The sequence below is a fragment of the Grampus griseus genome (assembly GCF_964374135.1).
Source record: "Grampus griseus genome assembly, chromosome: 5".
NCBI classification, from domain to species: Eukaryota; Metazoa; Chordata; class Mammalia; order Artiodactyla; family Delphinidae; genus Grampus; species Grampus griseus.
In genome coordinates this window covers 108,502,513-108,527,285 of record NC_138998.1, presented here as the reverse complement: position 1 = coordinate 108,527,285, position 24,773 = coordinate 108,502,513, and positions in this window count along the sequence as shown.

The following is a 24,773-nucleotide window of genomic DNA, read 5'->3' as shown; positions in this document are numbered from 1 at the left end:
GATCAGTAAATCTGGATTAGGGTCTCATCCCAAACCTTGCTGCAATTCTATCAACAGACTCATCAAACTCTGTGTTGATGTGCCTAGGTTTCCCACCAGAATGTAATATCTGTGAGGTCAGGAATATGTTCCTGTTGACTGGTAAAGAGCATGTACATTGTAAGTGATCTATAAATAGTTTTAAATGAATAAATGAATGATCAAGGATATGCAGCAAAATGTTAACTGTGATTACCCTTGTGCAGTCTGATTAAAGATTTTATAATATTCTGCCTTATACTTTTCTGTTTTAACTAAATGTTTTCAATTAACATGTGATGGTTAGTATTTTTAATGTGTCAATTTGACTGGGCTAATGGATGCCCAGATAGCTGGCAAACATTATTTCTGGGTTTGTCTGTGAGGGTGTTCTGGAAGAGATTAGCATTTGAATTGGTAGACTAAGAAGATCTCCCTTATCAATGTGGATGGCATCATCCAATATGTTGAGGGCCTGAATAGAACAAAAAGGTGGAAGAAGAGTAAATTTTTTCTCTGTTGAACTGGAACATACACTTTATCTTGCCCTTAAATATTGACACTCCTGGTTCTTGGGCCTTCAGACTCAGACTGAACTACATCATTGGCTTTCCTGGTTCTCCAATTTGCAGAGGGCAGATCATGGGACTTCTTGATAACAGTCCATAATCTCATGGGTCAATCCCTATAACAAATCTCCCTCTTTCTCTCTCTGTGTCTCTGTTTCTGACTCTCACTGTGTCTCTCTGTGGCCCCATATATACACATATATGTGTGTGTGTATATATATATATATATATATATATATATATATATATATATATCAGATAATATAATTATATATATATATGATCTCTGCAAAAAATCTTATTTATATATATCCTACTGGTTCTTTTTCTCTGGAGCACCCTAATCTAATACATATGTATTATACCACTTAACTATTGATTAACCCAAATATAGCATTTCTGCATGTTTTAGGTTTTAAGGTATAACTGAGATGAAGCAGACTACAATATTTGTTGTTATACCTATGTGAGCTAATTCTATTTTTAAAACATCATTTGCTAGTCTTACTTTCAGCTGAATTTTAAAATATTTATCCCTATTCTTTCAGCTGCAAAGGAGAAGTTTTTCATGTGTGAAAAAAAAGCACACTATAGTATTCTTCTCTTAATTTTTGAATGTAATATAAAATAAAGTAAAATTTACTTTAAATATACTCATTCTTTGAATGCTGTCATGGAAATATGCATTACCAATTTACTAGTCTCAAATATATCTTAATATTCCATTTCCTTCTTCTCCAAGCCCCTTCTAATAATAAAGGTACATTCATTGAAAACTTAGCTGTCCTGAAATTTTACTCTTCTTGGGCTATTCACTTTTTTTTTTTTTTAGAATTATATGACTATAAAATTTACCTTAATTTTGGGCTTCCTTGGGTTGTCTATCAAGAAGTTTAATGTTGCTCAATCAATGCTTGGTAACTGAATAAACTATCAATAAAATATTACTAGCTGACAAGTATGTTCTTAATCAAATAGCAAAATGAATTTATATAGTATCATCGACCCTAAGCTCAGCATTTTTTTATCGTTAAAAACATTGGCAGTAGTTGTAATCAATCTTAGATTACTTAACCTCTCTGAAAAACAATTATTTCTCTATAAAATAAAGATAATTAATTTCCTACCTTATATTTCTTGTAGACTTAAATGAGATGATACATTTGAAATATATACATTGTACATAATAAGTACTCAATAAATGTCATTTCAAAGTGATTAGAAACAACTTGCCTATTATTCACAATAAGAGCATATGTATTCATTGGTTTTTTTTCTCCTATTTTGTAGAATAATCTGCATTGTGTAGTATCTTGACAGTCCCTTCTTGCCAAGTCTATGTAAATTTAATATTCCTCTAATGTTTTACTTGAGCTTTATTAGCTCTTAGAAGGAGTTATCACCCATCATTCCTGACTTATAAAGAAACCTAATACAGGAAAAAAAAACAAGTTTTTCAGTTTTCAATTATTACTGCCTTAAATCATTTTGTTTAGAAAATATCCAGAAACTTCCTATTAGAATGTTGATTACAGAGGTGATTAGGCACGACATTAACTCAGTGGACTAGGGTACCACTTGGAAAAGTATCTCTGTAGCGGGTTAATTGGTACTCTAGACCAAGAGCATTACTGTACCTTCAAAAATGCCTTACTTTACCTGGGAAAAATTCATGAGAAAAAATTTTCCAATCAATGAAGACGTGGGATTAATACTTATACACTTAAAGTAACTCACTTTCTCAAAATAAGCGAAATTACTCTAATTCTAGTCAGATTTGAAAGCCTATTGTTATGATTTATTTCAACATTTACCATATGGCAATAGTGCACTAGGCAAGCCAGAGTGACACAATTCTACAAGGATACCAGTAGTTACTCAGGTTAAACTAGTTTTATTACATATATGCCAAAACCCAATGTTTAAGCATGGATAACTTCATTTTACTTATTTCAAACTCAAAGTCATAGAGGACATCATACACATATAATAAAAAGCTTTAAAAATTTCAGTTGTTTGCTAGCCATCTGTGACAAGCTTCAAAAACTTGAAAAGGAAGACTACTGACAAAGCAGAGAATATGGGTACACCACCAAACAATAACCCACAAATGAAAGAAGAAACTAAAAATTCAACCAGAAATAACCCCCTGATTGTTCTCCTGTCAGCCTGTCACCTACATGAAACAGCTGCTAAAGCAAAGACAGACACAGCAGCTGTTGCTACTAAGAGTACTAATGCTAAAGCTTTTCACAAAGACTTTTATTTTCATTAATATAAAACTGTGCCGACATATTTCATCAATCCAGTGACACTGCCCATCTCAATAGGCTCTCAATAAGGCCTCTGCCAGTGTCACAGTTTTGTCCAGTTTAGCATTCGTACCATTTTATTAAAGTATTAGAACTTAAGCTACTCTCTTCCCTGTATTGTATATTATATCAGTGAAGAAGATTTAAAAAAAAATCTTTCAAATAGGCATTCTTATTTGAAATGCCAATTTTAGACACACCAAAATTCCTCCACGTTAGTCCATGGATAAAAGCAGGAAAACAACTAATCTGGCAAGTACTTTCCAAAGAAAGACACAGCAAAGAGAAGTAACAAACAACAAAGGAAACCTGAAAATTCAAATATGAAGCATAAAATAATTCAGACCCCAGCTCTTATAACTCCTAAAGTTACTGTACCTCAATTTCTTTGTCTATGCAGCTCCCTAGGCCTGGAATGCCCTTCCAACCTTTTTTTTTTTTTTTTTTTTAAATTGGGGTATAGTTGCTTTACAATGTTGTGTTTCTGCTGTACAACAAAGTGAATCAGCTATATGTATACATATAATCCCCTCCTTCTTGAACTTCCCTGCCCCCTATCCCACACATCTAGGTCACCACAGAGCATGGAGCTGAGCTCCGTGTGCTATACAGCATGCTCCCACTAGCTATCTGTTTTACACATGGTGGTGTATATATGTCAATCCTAATCTCCCAATTCATCCCATCCCCTCTTACCTCCCCACCCCCAGATCCACATGTCCTTCTCTATGTCTGTGTCTCCTTTCAACTTGTTTACTTCTAATCATTCCTAAACATTCTTGCGATGAAATGTCACATCCTCTTTTAGGTTCCCTTAGGCAGAGTTAAATAGGCCCTTATCTATTTGTTATTAACTTTATATATACTTCTATGTAACATTTATTATATTGTAATGTAAAGGCCACTGTCTTGTAAACTACTGAGGGCATGAACTTGCTTTCTTCACTTGGTAATTCCAGTACCTAGTTCAGAACCTGTTTAACCTAAGCACAATAAATATTTCATGAGTGAATGAATAACAGTCATCACCCCAATAGAAATTAGCCAAAGATAAAATTGTTGTCTCCTGTACCTTGAACTGTATAACCTGATATCAGAAAGATTTTTTTCTACTGAAAGGTGAAGATACGGAGCAAAGATACTGCAGAACACATACAAGTCAAATTGGTATTCTGTTTTAAAGAATTGGTGACTTCATTTTCTGTATGTAAAATGGAATCAGTTTTGCACATAACACTTTTACTGTGGATTTAGAAAAGTTAAATATTGTTCAGAAGATGGATCAGGATAGAGAGAGGACATGGAATTATATCATCATAAATATATTTGATGTCACATATTAACTCTAACATTGAGAACAGATGTCTCAGAGAAGGAAAAGACTAGAAAAAGGACCAGTGGATTAAAAAATACTTAGACACTGTTCAACTGAAGACTTAACAATGAATATATTAACAATTAGTAAAATCCAAAGATAGAATGAGATATTGTAGAAAATAGCAAATTTTTTGTCAGTGAAGATATTCAAACACTTGGTAGAGGGAATTCAGTCATTAAAAGGACCATAAGACTAGCTTAATTTTAAAGACTTCCTTTTTCTAAATTCCGTAGTACTAATATTGTAGTTACCAAAGTTAGGGTAAGACATCATTTCAATTTTATGGCATATTTTAGCGCTTTTCTTTTTTTTCTATTATAGTGCTTTAAGGACATTGTTAATGCTTCCTTTCATAAAATCAGTTCAGCTATGGGAAATCCCAGGTTTATACAAAGTTCCCTGGATTTGAAGTTAAAATAAAATTACTATAGATTTTAACTTAGTGTTTTTAATAATGTAGGATTTATCACTTTTGTGTTACTGTATAACTCTAATATCTCAAACTCTTTCTCTACAAATGGCAAACTTTTCATTTTATTTTATTTTATTTTTTGGGGGGGCATCTTCCAACCTCAAAATGACTGCTCTCATCACTTTATCGTACTAATAGTCCTCACCATTCAACATAGCAAGAAAAAAATAAAATGCATCTCGATTGGCAGAAAGTACTAAAACTCTCTTCATTCTCAGACAACATGATTGTCTATTTAGAAATCCAATGATAGCTATAAAAACTGTTAGACATAACAAGTGAGGTGAGCAAATTGACAGAATATTGCACTGTATATGACAGTATTAAAAATATAAAATAGTTATATATCTGAAAAATATGTATAGGGCCTTTATACTGAAAACTGCAAAACATTTCTGAGAAAGTAAAGAAGACCTAAATCACAGAGATAACCATGTTCACAGGGAGAACACTCAACATTGTTAAAATGCCTATTATCGGTGCAATCTCAATCAAAATACCAGTAAGCTCTCTTTTATAAATTGACAATATATGTAAAATATATATACAGTTATAATTCAACATAATATAATTTAATCACTCCTCCTCTCTCTCTCTCTCTCTCTCTATATATATATATATTTTTTTTTTCCTAAAAGATCTTTCCTAATTTACCTTCTACTGATTTTTGAAAGTAACTTGTTTATCTCATATTTGTCATATTTGGGTTTTAAGATTTTTCAAGTTTTTTTAATATGCTATATGAGAAAAATGGTTTATATTTTATTTTTCATTTCTATGGTTATTAACTATGATTAACTTTTTCATATATTCATTTACCATTTGTATTTGTTATTATGGGGGGGGTCTCTTTCTGGCTAAGCTCTCAAACTACTAAAATGTTTCTCAGGCATCAATATTAGTGACATTCATACTACACTTTTAAGCCTTTCTCTGTAATTTTTGTAGCAAATACGAGCTATTTGATTTCTTACTTTAACAAAAAGAATTAAAGTATTTTATAGTCAAGTAATATTTCTTTATGATTTTGCCAATAATATCTGAGCTTAGAAATTCCTTACCTAGAGTATAATAGATTCACTTTCATCTAGTTTTCCTTTCATTTCATTTCTTATAATTAACCTTTTAACTTTACTTGATATTTCCTTTGGTGTACATTGTGAAGTGAAGATATAATCTGTATATTTGCTTTGCTTTTTTCCCAATTGGTTGTGAACTAACTACTTCATAATATTTCATGAATACCCTCTCCTTCACAAAGGGTCCGGAGTACTTATTTGGAGCTTGGCTATTTCTGATTAGCATCTTGCTACTTATTGATGTTGGCCTTCTAGGTCAAAGCTTTTCAGATCAATTTTTATTTTCAGATATTTTTCTCTTCTTTTCATGACGATATTCTTCTAAGTGAACAATGAATCATTTACATTCCAAAATATCATCCAAATTGAAGTTTAAATGATATTATGTTGTTGCTAATAATTAAATTGGTAAATAGGTCTACTTACAGTTTATTTTCTAAATCAAAGCAAGTGTTTATCTTTTTCACTTATATGTATCATTTTTATAGAAGTTATAAAATAAGTTACTTCTGAATATAAATTTTTAAAAACATAAGTACTTAGTCATGTACAGATTTTTTCATGGGGTCATTTTAGGAAGCACAGTATCAGTAAACACATTTTCTCATTCATAAATTCCCACTGAGCAATCATGATGTGCTTGGTTAAATGCTATGTGCAGGCATGGGTAATTATAAATAAAATGCATGGTCACTTATCCCATAGCAATCAAGGATTATGGACAATGGAGGGTTTTGAAATTCAAGATATATTAAGGAGCTTAGAATTGGTCTTGAAAGAAGTATAGTTCCTGAACTGATTTATGACATTAGAAAAGTGGGTTTTTAGAAAAATTTGTCAGATTATCATCTGATTAGCTGTATGCAGAATAAATTAGAAGGTGAGAAAGCACAGAAAGGAAAAGCAATTAAAAATATACAACAATAATACAAATGGGTCATTAAAAACTAGGTAAGGGATGGTAACAATAACATGGAAGGAAAAGAAATAATATGAAAAACATTACAAATGTAAAATTGATAGTAATTTAATCATTCAATAAATAATTATTAAACCTAGTGTGTGTCAGACACTGGGCAAGGTGAGAAGAGTACAAATATGGAAAAGCAAACTATTTGTCCTTTGAAAGCTCTCCATATAGAAAAAGACCAAGAAAGAGACAAGTAACTCATAGTAGCACTAGATATACACATTGTATAATCATGAACCGAAGTGTTACAAGTGACTGATATTATAAATACCTGAAAAGAAGTGATAGATCTATCTGGCCTTCAATCGAGCATGGAATATTTATTCTGACTCTATTCATACAACACATATTTGTAGATGGCATTTGGAAATTGTTAGACACTGAGGATACACAAGTAAACCACATAACTATGGTCCCAACATAGGTAAAACTCAAAATTTGGTGAAGGGAATGAATGCGTAACAAGGTAATTGTCATACAATGTGATAAGCACTGGGATGGAAGAGATGATATATTGGTATGTGAGAACACAAAAGAGGGAACTAATCCATATATTGCACGTCAAGGTGAATATTTATTTTTAAGCACAAATGAAATAATATTACAGAAAATTTTTGTGTCCTGGGCCAAAAAGCAAGAATCAATTTCATATTATCTAAGTTCTCTATGAATAAAATATTCAAAATTAATAAATAAATTAATAATCATACATATATTTTGAAAGTAATAAAATTCAATATGTAAGTTAAAGAAGAAATTATAGTAGAATTACACACTATTCAGACCCAAGAAAGATGAAACCATATACAACAAAATTTCTAGGATATAGATAAAGCAATATTTTAAAAGTAGTTTATACAATCATTAATACATTGCAAAGAAGAAAGACTAAAGTGAGTTAGTAAGGGGTTTGACTCATTATATTAAAAAATGATAGAGTAAACTTGATGAAAGTAAAATAATGAAAATCAGAGCAGAAATTGAGATAAAATGAAAAACAGGAGAAAATTAACAAAACAAAATAATACATCATGGAAAAGTTTTTTAAAGATAAAACTATGATCTTATTGGTGCAGAAATATGCAACAGAGGGCATAAATATGTAAAGTATGAAATAAGCAAGATAACATCAATAAATATTATATATTCCTAACAAATATTCTAAAATGTCAATACATTTGAAAATATTAAAAAATTGAACAATTTTAAACCAAAAGTGTAGATTCCAAAACTGACAGAAGAGAATATCTGAGTAGATCTATAATTATTATAAAAATTCAGTAAAATGTTTAAAAAAAAAATCACCATACTTCTGCCTTTGGTAAATCTACTAATCAATCAATCAGTCAGTCAGTCAGTCCTAGACTGCTAGGAGTCAATTCTATCAAATGTTCCAGGTAGAACTGTTTCCTATATTATATAATATTTTCTAAAGAATAGAAAAACATGGTAAATCTACCTAGTTTATTTTAGGAAGCTAGTATTATATATAATTGATATTAAAAACTTTTACATACATTATAAGAACAAATTTAGAGGAAATTTTCACTGATATAAATATATGCAAAAACCCTAAATAAAATATTAAAAAGGCAAATGTAGCAATAGAAAAAAATACATGAGAAATTCTAGAAAGTCTTATAAAGAGTAACAAAATCCTACAGCAAACTTTATATATAAGGGTGAAAATACAAGCATTTCTTTTTAAAATCAGAAATAACATAAGGGATTTTTTGAATTATTACACCTTCTATTCACTATTGTACTTTATGTTCTGTCCAGAAGATTGTGCAGAAATATGATAGCAAAGTTATAAATGTTGAAAAGAAATAAACACAAAATAGTTATGTTTTAAGAAAATATACAGAAGAAAATCAGAATTAATAAGTGCAAGGCTGCTGGACAAAAGTTAGTATATAAAAGGCAGTTGTGTTCCCACAAGCAACATGTAACTAGAAAATATAATTTTAAAAAGATGCCATTTACATTAGTAACAAAAATGTAAGATATATAAGATCAAATATAACAAAACAAAAAATGTTATGAATTAATGATGAAACTTCCTTAAAGGAACTGAAAAATGTGATATATGCAAATATGTGACGCACACATGAATGGAAAACTTCAATATTTTCAAAATATCAGTTCTCCCTGAATTAATAAACTGAAAGCAAGTCCAATCACAATCTTATCATTTAAAAATATATTTGTAATTCGAATGAAGATTCTAAAATAAATATGAAGTAGTTGTGGGTCAAAATATCTAAGAAAGTGTTGAGAATAATGTGGTTTATGAGCAAAGCTAAATAGCAAGGCCAAGTATAAAGTTACATTAATTAAGACTGTGTATCTCAGATAGACAAATACACCAAAAGATTAAAACAGAAGGCCCCAAAACTGACACAAAAGCACATGGAGTTGTTTGGCATATGACAGAAGCAGCATTATAAACTAGTGGGGAAAAGATGAGCTTTTTGATTAGTATTGAGACATGTGACTATTTCTTTGGAAAAATAAAATTGCATCCCTACCTCACAACTCACTGAGATGTATTCCAGATGAATTAAAAGGCTAAATATAAAAAACATTTAAAACAAACATTTTATACTTAAAGGAAAACATATAAAGCTAATTTTAACTCATTGGGATTGGGACTTATAAGTAGGACACATGCATTCACAAATATCACCAACCGTAAAAGACATACTGCTAAATTTAATTATATTAAAATGATAGCACAGAGGAAATAAAGCACAAAGTATCAGGAGATCTGACAGCTTGCAAGCGTTATTATTCAGATTCACTACAAGATAAACTAGATAATAAAAAATCAAACCAATTAGAAATGAATAAAGATTATGAACAGGACATTATTCACGGAAAAGAAAAACTTCAATAGTAAATATAGGTATATAGGTATAAAAATGCTTAACCGCAATAGTCATCAGGAAAATGCAGATTACAACTGTGAGATACTATGGATAGGCTAAAATTATAAATCTGACAATTATAGGTTTGGATGAGGATATGGATGATAGTGTATATATGGTGATACCAAATAATGCTGGTGGGAGTAATACTTGGTATAAGCATATTGGGGTACATTTTGACGATATCTAACATAGGTAAAAATATTCATACCCAATGATGAAATAATTCTTCTTGTCCTAGAGGAACTCTTGCATATGTTCACAAGAAAGACTTTGCATAAAACTATTCAACTCAGCATTTTTTCCTAATAGGAAAAAAGTGAAAACGTCCTCAACGTCCAACAATAGGGTGGAATAAAGAACATGTAGGATATTCATACAATGGAAGACTGTGTATTCGTTAAAATGAATTAGAGCTACATGTATAGACCTGAAAATATAATAAAAAGTAAAAATGGATAAGAAATCTTAAACTGCCAAAAGATATATAAATTATATACCTAGTTACTTAAAAAGTAAAAAGATAGAGAATATTACTGTATATTTTCACAGGCTACATAGAAACTTCAGATCAATTCTGGTGAAATTAATGAATGAATGGATAAATATACATTTACCCTAGGAGGAAAAAATTTTAAATATAGACAATTGGAAAATATATTGACTCTGCACTTGAGAAGACAAATTAGAGATTTTAGAAATCATTTATTCAGTAACAACAGCCTCAAATTTTTCCTGATTAAAAATAATATGAACTCATGTAAAATGTTCAAATGTGAAAAAAGATATAAAAACAGCAGATAATTTATTGCCTAAAAGATGCCAGAATTTCTTATGTGTCTGTTTTTACAAAATATACATATAGTATTATACATACTGATTTTTAATTAGTTAACATTGTACATTAGACAAATTTTCAAGTAAACAGATAAAGGTCTATATCATAATTTTTTTTTTTTTTTTTTTTGTGGTACGCGGGCCTCTCACTGTTGTGGTCTCTCCTGTTGTGGAGCACAGGCTCCGGACGCGCAGGCTCAGCAGTCATGGCTCACGGGCCTAGCTGCTCTGCAGCATGTGGGATCTTCCCGGACCGGGGCACGAACCCGTGTCCCCTGCATCGGCAGGTGGACTCTCAACCACTGCGCCACCAGGGAAGCCCTATATCATAATTTTTAATGAATGCATTGTAGTCCATTTTATGGTTATGCCAACATTTATTTATGTAATTACTGCTGCTAAATGGTTAGATCATTTCCAATTATTTGTTGTTATAGAACATGGTAGGGAGGAAATTTTGTACATTTGTCTTTTAACATGCTTGTTTTGTTACTTCAGAGGAGTGACAGTTTGACGTATACACATTACCAAATGCCTGCCCAGAAGGGTTATATACTTATGTCTAATCCTGTGTTGTATCGGTCTTTTCAATCTTTTACAACACACTATATGAAATAAATCTTATTTTTAGAATTTGAATCTCATACGTTGCTGGTAAGAATTATTTTAAATTTTACTATTTTTCCTGAATTGACTCTCTAGGTTCATTTTCTCTTATGTGGAACCTGCAACTTTTTATCTATTTTAAAATTTTCCTATATACATTTTAACACTAAATCATTTAAAATATTTTATTATATAATAAAACAGAGGTGTAGGAAACTGTATAAAATAAACATGTAGCTCAATGAATTACCATAAGTTAAGTACCCTCATAATATTGACCCAAATACCAAGGTCATGAAATAGAATTTTGCTAGACACTACATGTGACCCATCCCAAGAATGACCTCTTCTCTCCCTTTAAATGAAAACACTTCTGAATCTTACAGTTTTTTTATAGCTATATCACCCATGATGCCATTATTATTTTTACATTGACAGCCTGTATCTAGGTGCATTACTTCATAGAGTATTACAAAATGCTGATATTCTAATTATATAAGTACTTTTTCACTAATTGACAGAATGTTCTATAAAGAGAAGTTTCCCCTCAACTGCTAATTTTTACCCTATGGTAGTATTAATATAAGAAAAAAGGATAAATGTTAAATTCTTTGTTTATTTGCCAGTTTTCTAGACAATGATTTGTTGCTATCCTTGTAAGGGGATCAGTTAGTTAACCTTGTATCTTTCATATGCAATTATATTTCTTGTTTCCCATTCTTTTTTTTTAGTTTTCTCTGTTATCTTAATCTTTATGAAATTAGGACTTCTCCTTTTCTCTTGTCATTCTGGATTGGGTATAAATCTTGGAATGTTCTTTTTAAATCCAATATTAAAGATATTCACTTATATTTTCTTCAAGCACTTTTATTATCATCATAAATTTATGGCCATTTAAAATTTTAAATCTTTAATCAATTTAAAAATTTCCCTCCAAATGGCTTGCAGTTGTACAAATACATAACATTCCTTTTTATTAAAGTATAGCATATGTACAAAACAGTACAGTTCAATGAAGTTCCAGAGTATACACACCTGTGTAACCGAATTAAGGCTCATTCTTAGCATCCAGGAGCCTCCCTCTTGCCACCATCAATTCAATATTCCCACTGTCTTCCTCACCCAAAGAAACAACTATTCTGATTTCTAACACCAAAGATTATTTTTCTTTGTTTTCAAAATTTATATAATTGAAGTCATAACATATGTAATCTTATATATCTGGCTTTCTTTATTCAATATTAACATTTATACAATTTCATCCATGTCATTGTATGTAATATAATTATTTTTCATTGCTTATAAAACATCCTTCAGTTAGTACAATGTATTTTCATTATTCATTCTACAGTTTATGGACATTTTCTTAGTTCTAGTCTTTGGCTATTATAGTTAATTCCATTTTGGTCTTTTTTTTTTTTTTTTTTTCGGTACGTGGGCCTCTCACTGTTGTGGCCTCTCCCATTGCGGAGCACAGGTTCTGGACGCACAGGCTCAGCGGCCATGGCTCACGGGCCCAGCCGCTCCGCGGCATGTGGGATCTTCCCGGACCGGGGCACAAACCCGTGTCCACTGCATCGGCAGGCAGACTCTCAACCACTGCGCCACCAGGGAAGCCCCATTTTGGTCATATTTTAATAAGACTGTTTGTGCACATATGTATGAATTTATGATTTGTACATATCTAGTAGAATTACTGGGTTGTCAGGTATGCTTTAATCAATGCTACCAAATAGATGTCCAGAGTGTTTTTAGCACTTTCACTAACATGTGTGAGTTCTTACTGCTCCATATCCTCATCAAACCTTTCTTTTATTGTGTTATTGTTCTGCTTTGTTATTGCCCATGATCAGTGCAATGTTTTAGTTATAACTATACAAAACATTTATTACATGAGAGAACAAAATAATGAGCATTCTAAAAAATAGGCCAATGTGTGGTCAGCTGGAATTTGAATAATGGCTTAGAGCTAAACATGAATAGAATTGTAAATCCTCATGGATCAACTCATCTCCAGTATACTGACATGAAAATAGAAGATAAAACCATAAAAACTTAGGAAAATATAATTTTCATGAAAATTAAGTGCAAGGTATTTTACTGTCTGAGAAGCTGCAGTAAGTAAGAAATATAAAATATTTGATTTCTTCATGCATTAAGTAGATTACACACCACCACCATCACCATCATCACCTACAGGCGCCAAATTGTCATGTCTGACTGTATGTAATCAGTTCAATAATAATGAGTCATTTGTGGTCAATAAAAATTTCATACTACGTATAGTATTAATTGCTTTGATATTAAATTTCTTTTTAAATTTTGGGATATTGTCATATGCCTAACAGTACCACATTCTAGTTCTCATTTAGTATAGTATACAGCAAGTCATCTTGAAGTGGGCAGTACTGTGAAATATTTAGTATAAGACCTCAGAAATCTATTTTTTCTCTTCCTTACTTGCATTTTTATCATGTTGCCTTAAGTATGGGAGACTTCATTTATGTGTCAGTAAACACATATTTTGGCATACTAAAATTATTTAATTTCATTAAGGATATGTTGAAGATAAACAAAATTCATTTTGTCTTACTAATTGTGTCACCATCCCTTTTCCAAGTTACAAAGCATTTTCTTACTGAATAAGATTTTTATCCTCCATTCTCACTAAAGTTTGAAAACATTTTGATCCAAACAAGTTATTTAGAAAAGCATGTAGTATATGGGCTCAATCATTGTACCAATAAAATAATATAGTAAACCTAGTAAACTTGTTTGGTTAAGTCCACAATAATAGAAGTTTAACACATGGACACTACTACTAAAAGGAAGATGTTAATTATCAAAAAAAAAAAAAAAAAAGAATTAGTGAATATTTGGAGAGAAAAAAAAGAAGACAAAATTAGATGTTATTACACAGGACATGAAAGGAATTGTAAAACATTCTTTTCATGGGGCAGGCCTGAAAGAGATAGGACAAAAAAAACAAAAGAAACAAAAAAAGACTAGGTAAAGCTATTAACAGATGACACTTAAAAACGGCAGAAATTTCTAATGTTGATTATTTTAATCTGTGCCATTAAAAACAATTGAAATGGGCACATGTAGAATAAGAGGGCAAAGAACAAAGATGCAATGGGGAAAGAAATGGTTAGAGAAAGCACATTGCAAATGTGCATATCCTGGGTATGTTAAAAGTATTAGGCACTGATGATCTGAACCTTAAAAAAAAGCTGTTAGATTGTTTCTTATAATTCATTGAGAATCAGCAGGATATCTGAAGAGTCTAGCTACAGCTAAAATAAAGAAAACAAAAAAGTTCTGCTGAAAAGTGTACATTTATTTATCTTTTGCGCTTGTGACTTAACTAACAAAAGAAAATTTTTTCTAGTAGTTAGAGAAAGATGCACCATAGAATTTTTTAAGATTAAAAACTCTTGTCATACCAAATAATGGCTTCAGAAGATCAAAGAAAAATAATAAATGTAATAAGTCTTCATATTGGCAAGACTTTTGACTTTGTTCCACATGACATATTTATCAGTAGAGTGGCAAAATGCAGACTGTTCGACTGAACTATTAGATTCAAATGCAATTGTAGAATGTGTACGTGGCTTATCTAAAACATCATTATCAATATTTCTGGCTGAGGCTGGGGAACATAATAAGAAATGCTCTATAGAGACTTGACCCAGTTCTATTTAACATTTTCATTCATGACCTAGGTAACAACATGGAAAAGGTACTCTTTAAGGATAGGGTTAGCATACTAAACCACTGTAAAATATTAGGAAAAAAATCATCAGAAAAAATTAAAGAATGGTATAAGTCAATATTTAACAAATACAAATTGGAAAATAATTTGTGCTGATAATGTCAGTGAAGTATTTACTTCCTCAGTGCAACATAAGTTGAAAATATATTAACCCTATGATACTGTTTATAAAAACCAGAAAGTGTGTTTGTTGGGATACAAACATATTTTAAGCTCTCTCAGACTCATCTCATATTCACCTGAGGGTTTCAGCTTATTTAAAACACATTTTGAAAAACTGGAGGCACCAATATAAAAAACTGGACAATTGTATTTACACGAAAAATGTGATCCATTGGTGACACGAGAGTATTTTAAGCTGGCAATAAACAAGGGAGTGTTTTAAGAAAATGCTAATGATTTCCTGCTACCATGAAAGTCAGAATATAATAACATAGACTTAATTGGGAGTATTGATAAGAGAAGAGTTCTGTGATTTAGGTATTAAAGATAGGAAGCTTTGTACTCTCTAGTCTATAAATTTTCAAGACTAGCATTAGTTCAATTTGTATCTGGGCTAGACTAGGTCTTAAATTTGCTTCCAACCCAGGAAAGTCTTAACCCTTGTAATAAAGCACCTGGAGATGAAAATTCTTTGTGCTGATTGGTTAGTCCACTTCTCATGGTAAATGTAGGCAGGAAGAATTCTCAGATGACCACACCCCCCAATGACCTATCCCTTTGTATAATCCATTTCCCTTGAGTTTGTTCCTTCTAACCAAAAAAAATGACAAAGGTGAAGGGATTATGCAAATGTACTAAGGTTCCAAACCAACTGACTTTAAATTAATCAAAACAGATATTAATCAAGGGAAATTATTTATATTAAACAAAATATGAACCCTTTAGAAGAGAGTCTAGAAGTCAGAAACCCAAAGGAGCAAAGATTCTTCTGCTGATTTTCAACGAGAAAGTGACCATGAGTTCTGTAGTTGCAAGGAAATGAAACTGCCAATAACCTGAGGGAACTTTGAAGCTGATCTTTTCACATTCATGCTTGCTGCCTCTCTCCACCTGCCATTTTCTTTATGCCCCCTGGTCACCATATTCCCTACTATGTAATACTGTCAGCAGTTCGTTATGAAAATAATGATTTGTCTGCTCCTTTGTACTTTTGGGGTAGACATCTTAACCAGGATAAACTGCCACAAATTGGCACTCTTTGCAGACTATCCATTTGGACCGTCTTTCTTAAATATTTACTATGTATCTAGGAAGGAGGGCTAACATGAGTGTCAGAAAGGGTTTTTAAAAATAATAAATTTCCAGGGCTTCCCTGGTGGCACAGTGGTTGGGAGTCCGCCTGCCGATGCGGGGGACACGGGTTCGTGTCCCAGTCCAGGAAGATCCCACATGCCGTGGAGCGGCTGGGCCCGTGAGCCATGGTCACTGAGCCAGCGCGTCCGGGGCCTGTGCTCCGCGGTGGGAGAGGCCACAACAGTGAGAGGCCCGCATACCGCAAAAAAATAAATAAATAAATAAAATAAATTTCCACTTGAAAATAATATACTTTAATGAAAATGGAAACACTTTCCATTTCACCATCTATTTACATAAATGCATTATTGGCTCCAGCATACTCACTTATTGTAATATTTAAATACATAGTATTTATGAAACCCTGAAAATAGTACTCTGTTTTTCCCTGTTATCTGTCTTTGTGGGTAGGTGCCTACTTGGTAGACTTGTTACAATGTGAGCAGTAGAATTGAATAGTGATAAGAACACAGGCCCTGAACTGAACCTTGTCTCTACTTCTTACTAGTTCTATGAACTAGTAAAAAAAAAAAAAAATGTCCTTTATTCTCTGTGCTTTAGAAAACTTATCTGTATACTGGAGATAATAATAGTATTATCTTTTAAAGAAACTGTTAACTAAATTCGGTAGCATGTATAAAATGTGTTTACAGTAGTTTTTGGACATTATATGCACTCAGTAAATATTAATTAGTATTAATTATTATCTATTACTTACTATTGTAATTATTCTATTAATATTACTACATGTCCCCCTGTCTTATTTGGATTACAATTATCCATCACAAGCATAATTATAAGGCAGTTCAAATTTACTCTTTGTATCTAGTCACAGACGTAAGGGTGTTCGCTTTGTCTTTTTCTTATTCAGCCTGCTGTTCTTGCAATGCTTTCAACTCCAGTACTCCTAGACAAGAGCCTTAGAATGCTCCAGCTGTCAAATGCAATCAAGTGGTTGAACCACAGATCCCTCTAAAATCTCAGCACTCTGTAGAGTTAAGTTTTGTTAAACAAGGAAATCAGCAAAAACTTCATACATTATTAGAGGCTATGTTCACCTGTGTTAAAAGGATCAAGAATAAAATTCCTATGAAATTGTGTATATATATCTTCCCAGGGAAAAAAATATTTCATTAGAAAATTTAAGAAAGTTAAGAAGGTTGAATGATTTAAGATAATTCAGGCCAACTCAGGAAAATGGTGGGACCAGAGAATTGTTTCTTTCCTTTCCTAAGGACACCTGTGCACTTTTGTCCTTTGCTTTCTGAAGTTTTCGGTGATAGACACAAGTAGCTATTATGAGTCATTGATTCTTGTGGTTTGAAAAGCTGATTACATTTTACTCTGAATACAATATATTCAAAATATACCTCTGTCATACTTGCACATTTTAATCTTTATGTATATGTGCATATAAGTCAGGATTATCCAAAGAAATAGGACCAATTATATACATATTATATATAATTATATTATTTACATATATATATATATATATATAGAGAGAGAGAGAGAGAGAGAGAGAGAGAGAGAAAGAGAGAGAGAGAGGGAGAGAGGGAGATATTGATCATAAGGAATTAGCCCCTTTGATTATGGAGGCTGACAGATCCCAAGATCTGCAGTTAGCAAACTGGAAACCCAGGAGAGTGGATGGTGTAGGTTTAGTCCAAAGACCTGCAGGCTTAAGATTCAGGAAGATCTGATGTTTCAGTTTAAGTCCAATGGCAGAAAAAAATAATAATAATAAATAAACCAATGATATCCCAGATCAAGGCAGTCAGGCAGGAGGAAAATCCCTCTTACTCATGGGAGTGCCAGCTCTTTTGTTCTATCTAAACCTTCAATGGATTGAATGGCCCTGCCCATATTAGGGAGGGTAATCCGATGTATTCAGTTTATTCAAATGATAATCTCATCAAGAAACACCCTCACAGACACCCCCAGAATAATGTTTGACCGAATGTCTGGCCACCCTGTGGCCCAATCAAATTGACACATAAAATTAACTACCACACTGGGCTTCCCTGGTGGTGCAGTGGTTGAGAGTCCACCTGTCGATGCAGGGGACACGGGTTCGTGCCCCGGTCTGGGAAGATCCCACGTGCCACAAAGCGGCTGGGCCCGCATACCGCAAAAAAAACAAAAACAAAAAAAAGCTACCACAATGCATATATGTAATAAAAATAATATCAAACATTTATAAGTTAGTAGAATTTGAGAAGACCTAAGAGCAACCTGAAATTAGAATTAATGGTACAACTGCTTTGTTCTTATTTCTCATCTCTATTCTTCATTCCCTTCTTTTCTTCAGCATAATTTATTGACACCACTAATAACCAGGAATACACAGATGGATAGCACACAATATATTTTTGTAAATTCTCGTCAATGTGATAAGTATTATAAAAGACCATAATCAAGGGGCTAGGGAATCTCACAAGAGGAAGAACCTAATTGTCTGGAGATGCAAGAGTGTTTTCCTTAAGTAGATGTCAAATAAATTGCAGTTTGAAGAATGGTTTTATGTTTGTAAAGCAACCTCGATGCATATAAAATGTCATTAAAGACATAAGAAACAGAAGATGTTATATAGTCTATTTAGGGAAAACTAGATTGCTCTGTATGACTGTGGTAAAGAGCTTTCCATTTTATGCAGAGGCATTTGAACTTTATCCTATATTCAAGTGGAGTGTTGAAGAAATTTAAAATAGAGAAGTATCATAATTATGCATTTTAGAAACATCCCTCTGGCTGTGAGGTGGAAGAATGGAGAATAAACTAGAGAGTATTTTAAAATTAAAAGCATACGAAATGTGAAATCTTTTCTAAAGGACATTGTGATAGTCAAGATAAGAAACATAAAGCAAAGATAGTAATAAAGGCAAAGAAGAAACAGAGCTAAAATAGACTCTCATTTAATCATAAGGGCTCAGACTTATATGCTAAAGGAAATTAATGAAACTCTGTCATCCATGTTTCCAGCTTGAGCCACCAAATAGTCCTGATTAAATATATCAGTGCATGTGTCTGCCTTAGGATCTTACTTTGCTACTGAAACTGATTATCAGTTACTATGCTTGGAAGAAAATGTTTCTCATCTTTCTTGAAATCTATAAAGTGCAATGTTGAGATCTGGGTTCATGGTCTAGATTTTGAGGAAGAATGGAATGGAACTGAATTTTAAAGATATTTTTAGAATGATAAGCCTAATCTCTGGGAAGATGTGTTGGCTGCAAGGTTTTAGGATAACCCATGATACTGTATGCATAGCCACCGCTTAATAGGCCATTACTGATCTAAAGTGGAGATGAATCTTAACTTCCATGATGCCACATTTCCCTTAAGAAAGAGAGCTTGGGAAATTAAGGGGGAAGAAACATGGTATTTCAGTTCTTCTCCATTGTGTTTTGTTACTTTATTATTAAACTTGAACAATGTTTCCAGTCTGTAATTTTAAAGTCTAATGAATATGTTATAAATAACTTTATTCCTTCACTCTCCAGGTGTTTAATTATCAAACAGCATAGGGATCTTTTGTACTACCATTTTCCTTTTATATTTTATAATGATATTAACCTTCCAGGACAATTATTTTAGTTATTGTCCCCAAAATATATGTAACTCATTTTAACTTAAAATTAGTTCTTCCTCACCAATTACCTGCCTCCCCAACACAATCTGTCTTTAAAAATTTAGCATAGGTTAAAAAAAAAAAAAAAATTTAGCATAGGTGAAATCTACCGACATTTAAATTGTGATTCATGCTACCCGCATCCCAGGTTAGGGCTTTGTCTTTCTGCCTGGCAAAGTATGCCCTTACTGTTAAACTTGGCTGGATATCTTTGCCCTGAGGCACTTCATCATATATAATTTTATTATAAAACAGTGTATGTAGCAGACCAGATCTCTGAAATCATCCCCATGTATCATTTCCACAGAATGTTGACTTGTTCTCACTGTTCTTGGTGGCCATTCTTCCTCTGCAATGAACTTTTTTTTTCTTTTCAAAACATTTTAATTGTTTTTCAGTAATTTTAATTAATTCAAGGTTATGCAATGAACTTTTAAAAGTAGAAGTTTTAAAGCAGAAAAAGACTGCAGATTAAAAAAAAATTATTTTTAATTTTTTAAAATTTTTATTGGAGTATAGTTGATTTACAATGTTAGTTTCAGGTATACAGCAAAGTGAATCAGATATATATATATATAGATAGATAGATATCTAGACTATATATAGATATATTTATATATATCTATAACCCCTTTCTTTTTTAGATTCTTTTTCCATATAGGTCATTACAGAGTACTGAGTAGAGTTCCTAGTGCTATATAGTAGGTCCTTACTAGTTATCTATTTTACATAAGACTGCAGAATTTAGTTTAGCAGTTTAACATAAGAAAACCTTTGCATAATGATAAATATATTCTTCTTTAGTGATTGAGTTTTTAAAATGCGGTCATGTATTGATTCAGTCAATTGTTAAACTTAACTTTCCATTAGTTACCAGGAACTGGAATAGTCACTGGAACTTTCACCAAATTACTTGAACTTGAAGTCTCTAACCCTCAATATCTGAATTTGTAGAACTGGGATGACATGAAAAATAAAAGGGAAATATAATCAAAACACTTGGCTACACAGTATATGCTATATAGATGGTAGTTATTAATGTAGGCTTTTTAGAGTAATACTTAAGAGTACAGCTTTTACAGCCAGACAGCCTGGATGTAGTTGTATTCACTGACTGTATGAACTTACACAACATACTCTATAAAATGAAAATATGGTATTATTTTTCCCATTGGGTTGTTATGAGGTTTCAAAGCATCACTATGTACAGAATATGTAGTACATGGTATGTGTATAGCTCATGTGTAGCAAGTAATCACTAAAGTAGCTAGTAAAGGTGTCTCTAACATTTTACCTAGTTTTAGAGGTGTAACAAAATATGTATGGAAAATTTAGGAGCACTAATGGACAGTCTTGGCCTTTATTAAGTTACTCTTTGTGGCTGTGTTAATATTAGCACCATAAAATACAAAATGCAAAGAAGAACAAAGAACACATTTCCATATATGCAAAGAATTAAAGAAACATTTTGAAGTGGTTGTGAAAACATACAGACATAATAAGGACTTTCTACATTCATGTCTTATGTTCTGCTCTTGCATAACCTCACTGTATGATTTAACAACTTTAGTTTAAACATATTTTCTTTTGTTTGTGATCAGAGTCATTAGAAGCATAAAGCATATCAATTTTAGGGACATTATTGTGTATTTGAGAGATATTTGTAACATAGGGCCTTTGCAAAATTTTCATACCTAACAGACATATGTATGGGAAATTTAACTATTATATATTTCTTTGTTCATAAATTGTAGTTAATTAGTTTTAAGAAATTCATGGTGGGATGTAATTTCTGGAGTTTTCCAGGCTCTAGGATTGTTTTATTTTGACTATTTCCCCCAATACCCCAATTGTTAAAATCAAGTTACTGAGAACTAAAAAGAAAAAAAAAAAAAGAAACAACTCAGTTAAGTGTAACTTTCTGCAAATCCTAATGTTTCTGCTTAATCCTAATTACTTTCCTATTCTAACATCATGTGCTTGATATCATGGAAGCCTTCTAATATCCTCCTTCACCTTTATCTCTCCAAGTCTGTATATGAGATGCCTTCATTGCAACTTGTATCATACCCCAATCTTCCTTCACCTTCCAAAGCAAAGGCTCTACTAAGAGGAATTCTCAGTCAGTCCAAACTTCACCATTCCAGCCAATATCTCTTGAGGAAGTAGTGCTCAAAGAAAGGAAGATACTTTGATTGCCACGTTTTTTGTGCCAGATTGATTTCTTTATATTGACATTGTCATATTTGTTCGTAGTCTTGGCCTAGTGCTGGTATTTAGAAAAAGGAACCAGTAATGTTGCACTATTAAGTTTCTGGTGCAAACCAGAATTCTCTTCCTGTAGGAGGTTGAACTAGAGAGGAAAATGACAAATATGTGTATAATTCCTTAGAAAGTATCGTGATGTTATTGTATTGTAAGCTAAGATTTACTAAGAGTGGTTTTGGAATAAACTGGTTATTTTACTATTCTGGTTTAGTTAGAGTTACCACATAGATAACACTGATTTATAAATACTGTAAATAAGATGAAATAACTCACTGCATAGAAAGATGTCAAATATATACATATATATGTATATATATATATTTATACACACACATATATATATATTTGATGATTTAGAAAGCACTTTTCATGAATTTTGAATATAAAAAACAAGTGACAGCATTGAAAAATATCAATTTTTTAGAACTGTCATACTAATTTTTGGTGTTTTCTTATAGTAGTTATCACACATAATATCCCAGTACCTTAGCATCAGTGAAATATCTTTTTTAAAGAGTTGATAGATTGAATAGGTTATGGACATTAAATTCCTGATTAATAATTGTTCCATTGTTTTAGAATTCCTCCTCCCTCCCTTAATGAAATACCCAATAAAGGCTGACCTACCCCAGTGGTCTGCTGTATGTGTGTGTATGTATGTAATCCAACTAATGCAAGAAATAAAGGCACTTTGAAAATCTATATATATGTGCTATTTATTTTATCTTTCTTTTCAAACTTCCACAGTGGTCCCATTCAACCCAATAAGTTACCTTTGAAAATAAACCTGGGGTCAGCTTGTGTGGAACTTTGGAAACTACCAGTAATGCTGTTGACCTGGAGCTTGCTAACCTCTTCATAAAATCAGATTATGGATTTATTGATAAGTATATAAAATAAGGGCATCAATAATCAGACTCTTTCTGTTTACTTTAGAAAGCATTTTATAATTTACTTGAGTAAATTAGCTCTCAAATGATTAAAATTACCTTAAATTATTTCAATACACACAAAATAATTAGGGAACAAGACAGCCTAGGAAAGTACTAGGTCGTAGTGCAAAAGGGAAACTAAGAATATACACTGTTGATCTTTCACAAAGCACAGAATCTGTTTATTGGTTGCAAAGATTTGACTGTGTAAACGTGTGTGTGTATGTGTGAGCACTCATGCACATATGAGTGTAAGTAATTCTGTTGATTATATGTCCTTTAATTCTGATCCTGAAATACCATGTGTTACCACTTTTTTTACTATGTGATTCACAATGTAGTAGCATAAAAAGTGATTCAGGGAATACCATAGCTCTTTATCATCCTTTGTATTATGTACTTAAGTTGTATTTTAATACATAATACATGATTAGGTATAAGGAATAGTAGATTTTTCATGAAGATAACAATTCACTACTCTTTGAATTGATTCTTTCTCATGGTTGAGCTCATGGTAATATGATTCTTATTCCAATCTCATGGAGGGAAATGTTTTCCTCTGCCTAGCGTTGATTATTTCTCAAGAAATGATTCTACTATTCTTTAATATTAAAAATTCCTTCAGCAGCCAATGCAAATGACTAATGTGATATAATAGACATAAAATCCAGTGACATTCACGATACACTGTTAAAACTTAAGCCCTAAGTTTCTTGTCTACATTTATATGTTGTCAAAAGTAGTCATCTCTTATGTTATTTCAATGACGGCACATTTGTTGAGTTACAAATGAAATCAAACTATTACTTTCCTTTACCCAGATTATAAAATTGTTGAAATAAAACATTTTACTAACACATTCCTTGTATCTGGAAGGTCTATAATTTTAAGAAAACCAAAGATCTATATAACTTTTCTTATTAAAATATTCTAGTTTTCATGTGATCAATTTTCTTGAGTAAATGATTCATTGCTGTCTTTTCATTGTTTTGCCTAAAATAGCTGAAGATGATGCAGACTCACTGCTTGGTGATTAACCTACAAATGGGTAACCTTGATAAAATAATCCCTACTTATTATACCTTACTACAGTGTAATGCACTATAATGTAATATAACACAATAACATAATATAATATAATATAATAATTATATACTGTTCCATAAGATTTATGTAGTGCTTGCCTGGTGCCAGACACTACTGTGGGCAGCAAAAATAGAAATTAAAAATAGCTTTCTGAGACCTGTTATGTTGCTTACTATCTTTGTAGATTTGGATAATTTTCCTAAATTCTCTGAACCTCAGTTTTTTCTTTTATAAAATGGAACTAATAATATTTACATCATAGTGTGTGTGTGTGTGTTTGTGTGTGTGTGTGTGAAATTTAAAGGAAAAAAAATGCAAGCAAACTCTTATCCATAGCCTGCAAGCCCTCCATGGAGACTGGCTAATAACACCCCCAGAAGTTTGGGAAATGGTAAGGTGCAGACTCTACCACATTCAGTTATCTCCACAGAAGAGACAGGCATGTAAGCCACAATAAGTGTAACACTAAAAATGCAAAATATTAAAGTAGCATAAGGGAGGGAGGAGATTGAGGATCCCTTCACTGAGGAGATGCTGCTTAGCCAGAATTTGAGGAAGGAAAAGGAGTTTCATAGAGAGATAAGAAAAGCAAAATAGGTTATTTTATGTCAATG